The sequence below is a fragment of the Nicotiana tabacum genome, chromosome 1, assembly GCF_000715075.1.
Source record: "Nicotiana tabacum cultivar K326 chromosome 1, ASM71507v2, whole genome shotgun sequence".
NCBI classification, from domain to species: domain Eukaryota; kingdom Viridiplantae; phylum Streptophyta; class Magnoliopsida; order Solanales; family Solanaceae; genus Nicotiana; species Nicotiana tabacum.
The window spans coordinates 175,728,204-175,734,626 of record NC_134080.1 but is presented as its reverse complement, the minus strand read 5'-3'; positions in this window follow the sequence as shown (position 1 = coordinate 175,734,626).

Here is a 6,423-nt window from a genome sequence, read left to right as displayed (position 1 = left end):
CGATGTTGAAGTTGTATTCCGACAATTGGGGTGCCTCCATTGGCCGCGAATGCCTGTCAAACTCAGGTTTGCTCATAAGTTTTTGGGAATTTTGGCGTTGATCTACTCTTCAATCATTTCGAGGTATATTCTGCCTCGAGGTGTCTCTTCGTTCCTTGAAGTATGGCTGATACCTTTCTTTGTTTGATTTCGACTCCCTTGGTTTCTTTGCTAGGATCCTGCTTGGATATACTAAGCCAGAGGGGGCTCCCAATTAGTTATCCTCGACCGTAAACTTCAATTGATATTTGTTGTGTACATCTGCCCAAGTCACAGCGAGATACTCAAACAAGTTCTACTTTAGCTGCTTCGAAGCTATCGAGCTTTGCTCGTACAAGCCCTGAGTAAAGGCCTGTAGTGCCCAGTCATCGGATACCAGCGGTAATTCATTCGCTCCATCTGGAAGCGAGATACAAATTCCCTCAAAATCGCATTCTCCCTTTATTTGATCTTGAAGACGTCGGACTTCCTTATAGAAACCTTGATGGAACCGGCATGTGCCTTCATAAAAGAATCTGCCAACATGGCTAATGAATCCATTGAGTTCGGGGGTAGGTTGTGATATCACATCATGTCTTCCTTCGATTGTGTTTCTCCAAATTTCTTCAGCAAGGCGGATTTAATCTCGTCATCTGTAAAGTCATTCCCTTTTATAGCACAAGTATAAGCGGTAATGTGCTCATTGGGGTCCATGGTCCCGTTATACTTCAGGACATCGGGCATTCTGAATTTCTTCGGGATGTGCTTCGGAGCTGCACTTGATGGGAATGGTCTCTGCAAGAACTTTTTTGAATCTACACCTTTCAGAATCGAGGGTACACTTGGGATCTGATCGACCCTCGAGTTATAAGTCTCTACTTTTTTGTCGTTAGCCTCTATCTTCTTTTCTCCTAACTCGATTCTTTTAGTCAATCCCTCAAGAATTTTCATGATTGAGGGGTCAGTCCCCTAGCCGCTTTCATCGGGTCTTTCTAGCACTAGTTCGTGCTGCATGTTCACTGGCTCGGCGGTGTTAGGGGTTCTATTCTGACTTTAAAGTTGAGCGATAGCGACTTGCTGAGCTTGAAGCATCTCGAATATTACTTAGAGGATGAATCCTCCTTCTTCCAATCCTCGTGCTTCTTGGCCTCCAGCATGGGCTTCCCTACATCCATTCCTTATGGGGTCTGCGCCTGCTTCTGTGTTTAGAGCATTGTGGGAGCTGATATCACATGGCTCCAGGTTTGGCACTCCCTCAAGGTTTACAGGTGGTACATTGAGCCCTATGCCGCTATTTTCTTCAAGTCCCTCACTGTCGTGAAGAGGTGAATTTTGTGTGCTAGACACGATTAAGCTTGAAATCAAAGAATCTTTGACAAGAAAATGTGAAGAGTAACGTGTGTTATCAGAAAACTAGCACCAAAACAATCACTATTATTCTTAGCCCCACGGTGTGCGCCAAACGGTTTACTTGGAAAAATGGTATTAACAATTATATTTGATTTGTGGTTCTAAAAATACGTGATTTATCTTAATACTAGTTGTTAGATGAATAATGCTAAGCAAAAATTATAGAAATAACATAAGTCTAAACCCTAACTAGTCGTGATGGCACCTAACACCCTTATTAGGCAAGCTGGACATTACCATAATGAACCATAATAGCAGAAATTATAGAAATAACATAAGTCTAAACCCTTAATATAGCATAATAGTACCAATATATGTTAAATCCCCCAGAACTAAAATGGAAATACAAGTCTAAATAGACAAATACAATATTGTCTGAAATAAAGACAACAATACTTAAGAAAAGAGACGTCAAGACTACGGTCAAGAATGCATCTCTACCTCATCTCTCGGTGATCAACTCCGATATATCCCTCAACTACCGATGATTAAGTCTGACACTTGGATATGCATAATTAACTGCAGAGTATAGCATGAGTACAACCAACCCCATTTACTCAACAAGTATCATAACTAAAATCGGAGAGGTAAAAGAAGCAAGAATTATAAATGATGCTTGCTATAACCTATACAGTTTATAAATTCAATAATTATAGGATAATAATTAGTCAAGTCATAAAGCATAGAAGGAACCATCTCTATGTGTGTGTGTGTGTGTATGTGTGTGAACAGTTACTCAAGTACTCTACCCCATCAATAATCCAACATATAAAGATAATATACAAGTATATCGAGTAAATAATCATGGAAATTGCAAGTAAAGATGATATGCAATAACCAACAACACTGGCCAAATTTTCCTCAACATTTCCATATCCGTACCAAACCACTAATCTGTTTTCCTGAAATCCGCGTGTACACCATCAAGAGAGAAACATTAGAGGGTGACCCTAGGGGGAATGTTTAATATCCACATGCATCACGACCAATTCAACATGCTATCAGCCTGGCATGGTCACATGCTCAATATCATAATCTATCCGGCATGGTCAGAGACATAACAACACAATCTTCCCAACGTGGTCATATGCATAACAACACAATCCGCCCGGTGTGGTCTCATGCATGACAACACAATCCGCGAGGCATGGTCACAGGCATAGCAACACAATCCACTCGGCATAGTCACAGGCTTAACAACCAGATCCGTTTGGTATGTTCACAAGCATAACAACACAATCTACACGGCATGGTCATAGGCATAACAACACAATCCTCCCTGTGTGGTCACAGGAATAACAGCACATCCTGCCCGGTGTGATCACGGGCATAAAAACACAATCCGCTCAATGTTGTCACATGCATAACAACAGAATCTGCCTGGTGTAGTCACAGACATAACAACACAATCCACCCGGCGTGGTCACATATGATCCATGAATATCAGATTTCATGCTCCTAGACAGGTATATGTGACATGCTAAAGTTTATGCGTGTGAAAAGTGTGCTATCATAGACCAAATCAAAAATTTCATCACGAAAATAGCAAATATCAAGTTCAATAAGGAGATTAGCCTCTATGAAATCTCAAAACATCGATCAAGTAGCTCTAAATAGGGTACAACTATGAGAAACATCACAACTTAAAGCTTAACAATAAATTCAAGGCATGTCATAGCCTGAGCACTACCCCGATCATGGATAAATACCCTGGTGCTTGCACATGGGCTCAATCCCCACACATATGCACACCCATAACACGTAGCTATCACAAATAACTAATGAAACTAGTGCCTTAACCATGTTTAGGTAAGATACATACCTCAAGCAAGCCCGGTCACTCCTTTAACAAGCCCTTCCCATGTGAATCAACCTCCGGACGACCCGAATCTAATCAAACGAACTTAATATAATTGATAAAATTCAAAATGATAAAGCTAAGATCTTTAATCAAAATCAAAAAGTCAACCCAAACGGACAACCTCGGGCCCGCACCTCGGAACCTGACAAAATTTAGAAATTTTGAATGCCCATTCAAATACGAGTCTGTATATGGTAAAATCGGAAGGTCCAATTTTCCATCGTTATAACGTCTCGAAGGCTCGAAATCACGATCGAGTTTCATCCCTCGAGGGCCATCGACGCTCGATATCGGGGTAGTATGAGATTGACGGTTATGGGAAGAAAGCGGGGAATTCCAAAGGCATGAAGCTAGAGCCAGCAAAAGTCTACCAGGATGTGCATTGATCACAGGCAGTTGAACAAAGTTACAATCAGGAACAAGTATCTTTTACCTCGTATCGATGATTTCTTTTACCAGCTTCATGGAGCGAGAGTGTTCTCCAAGATTTATCTCCGTTCAAGGTATCACTAGTTAAAGATTAGGGATTCAGACATTCTTAAGACAGCCTTCAGGACCCGATATGGTCATTATGAGTTCCTTGTGATGTCTTTTGGGCTGACCAATACCCCAACAACATTCATGCATTTGATGAACAGCGTGTTTTGGCCTTATCTCGACTCGTTCGTTATTGTATTCATTGATGATATTCTAGTATACTCGTGTAGTTAGGAGGAGCACATGGAGCATTTGAGAGTTGTGTTGTAGAGGTTGAGAGAGAAGAAGTTGTATGCAAAGTTCTCCAAGTGTGAGTTTTGGCTCAATTTAATGGCTTTCTTGGGGTACGTGGTGTCTAGTGAGGGTATTCATGTTGATTCGAAGAAGATAGAGGCGGTTCAGAGTTGGCCCAGACCGTCCTTAGCCATAGAGATTTGCAGCTTTCTTGGTTTGGCGGGCTATTACCGTCGGTTCGTTCAGGGATTTTCATCTATAGCATCACCCTTGACCAAATTGACTCAAAAGGGTGCTCCTTTCAAGTGGTCAGATGAGTGTAAGGCGAACTTTCAGAAGCTCAAGACTGCCTTAACCACAACACTAGTGCTAGTTTTGTCATCAGCTTTAGGTTCATATACAGTGTATTATGATGCTTCGAGGGTTGGTATTGGGTGTGTGTTGATGTAGGAGGGTAGAGTGATTGCTTATATTTCTTATCAGTTGAAGCCCCATGAGAAGAACTACCCCATTCATGATCTAGAGTTGGATGCCATTGTTCACGCGTTGATTTGGAGACATTATCTCTATGGTGTGTCTTGTGAGATGTTTACTGATCATCATAGCCTCCAGCACTTGTTCAAGCAGAAGGATCTCAATTTGAGGCAACGGAGATGGTTGGAGCTGCTAAAGGACTATGATATCACTATCTTGTATCATCCGGGAAAGGCCAATGTAGTGGCCGATGCCTTGAGTAGGAAGGCAATGAGTATGGGCAGTTTGGCATATATTCCTGTTGGGGAGAGACCTCTCATAGTTGATGTTCAGGCCTTGGCCAATCGGTTTGTGAGGTAGGATATTCGGAGCCCAGTCGGGTCTTAGCTTGTGTGGTTTATCGGTCTTTCTTGTTTGATCGCATTAGAGAGCGCCAATATGATGATCCTCATTTGATTGTCCTTAAGGATAGAGTTCAGCACGACGATGTCAGGGATGTGACTATTGGTGACGACGGAGTATTGAGGATACAGGGACGGATATGTGTGCCCAATGTAGATGGGCTTCGGGAGTTGATTCTGGAGGAGGCCCATAGCTCGCAGTATTCCATCCATCCGGGAACCGCGAAGATGTACCAGGATTTGAGACAACATTATTGGTGGCGAAGAATGAAGAAGGATATTGTGGGATTTGTAGCTCGAAGTCTCAATTGTCAGCAGGTGAAATACGAGCATCAGAGACCGGGTGGCTTGCTTCAGTAGATAGATATTCCAGAGTGGAAGTGGGAGCAGATCACCATGGACTTTGTAGTTGGGCTCCCACGGACTTTGAAAAGTCAAAAATTGACCCCAGGCCCGCTAGGTCAAAACACGAGGTTCGGACCAAAACCCGATCACCCATTCACCCACGAGCCCGAATATATAATTAGTTCCAAAATTCGACCCCAAAATGAGGTCTAAATCACAATTATACAAAAAGCCCTAACTCTACCCAAATCTCTAATTTTCTACACTTAAGAACATGATTTAAGCCTAGAAATCTAATGGGTGTTAATGAAAATTGAAGAAAATGAGTCTAAGATTACATACCTATAGATTGGTGGTGAAATCCTCTTTCAAAAATTGCCCAATTTGGAGTTTGGAAGAAGAAGTTATGAAATTTTGATTAAGTCCCATTTTGCTTCTGTTTTAAAAATCACTGGACAGGCCTTCATCGCATTCGCGATAGGCCTGTCACGTTCGCGATGAGTTAGGCCTTAGTGAACTTCGCGTTTGAGACAATGGGCTCGCATTCGCGGAGCTTTGACCCTTCGAGCCTTCGCGTTCGCGGGCCAGTGGCCGCTTTCACGTAGAACAAAATGTGAACCCTCCCCCAGGCCTTTAACCTTATGGATTCGCGAGTGCTTGGACGCGTTCGTGAAAGGTATTCCCCCTCAGCCTCGCGTTCGAGTCTCATGCTTCGCGTTCGCGAAGAATAAATATGGCACCTGGAAGATTAGCCTTACGCGTTCGCTAATGGGACCACGCGAACGCAATTAACAAAATTCCTAGGCACTGAACAGCCAAAAACCTGCAAATTTTTATGAGTTCAAAACTTTCCGAAAGCCATCCGAAACTCACCCAAGACCTTGGGGCTCCAAACCAAACAAACATACTAACTCAAAAACATCATATGAACTTATCCGTGCTATCAAATCACCAAAATAACCTCTTAAACAATGAATTTAGCATAGAAATCTAAGAAAAATCTCAAAACTTTCAAAGTAGGGATTTTCACAACTACGGGTCCGAATCACCTCAAACGATTTCTGTTTCTTACCAAATTTCACAGGCTCATCTTATTTCATATATAAGACCTGTACCGGGCTCCGGAACCGTAATACAGGCCTAATACTATCAAATTCTAAATGTTCATTTCCAAAACTCATAGAAATTTCAAGAAAACAATTT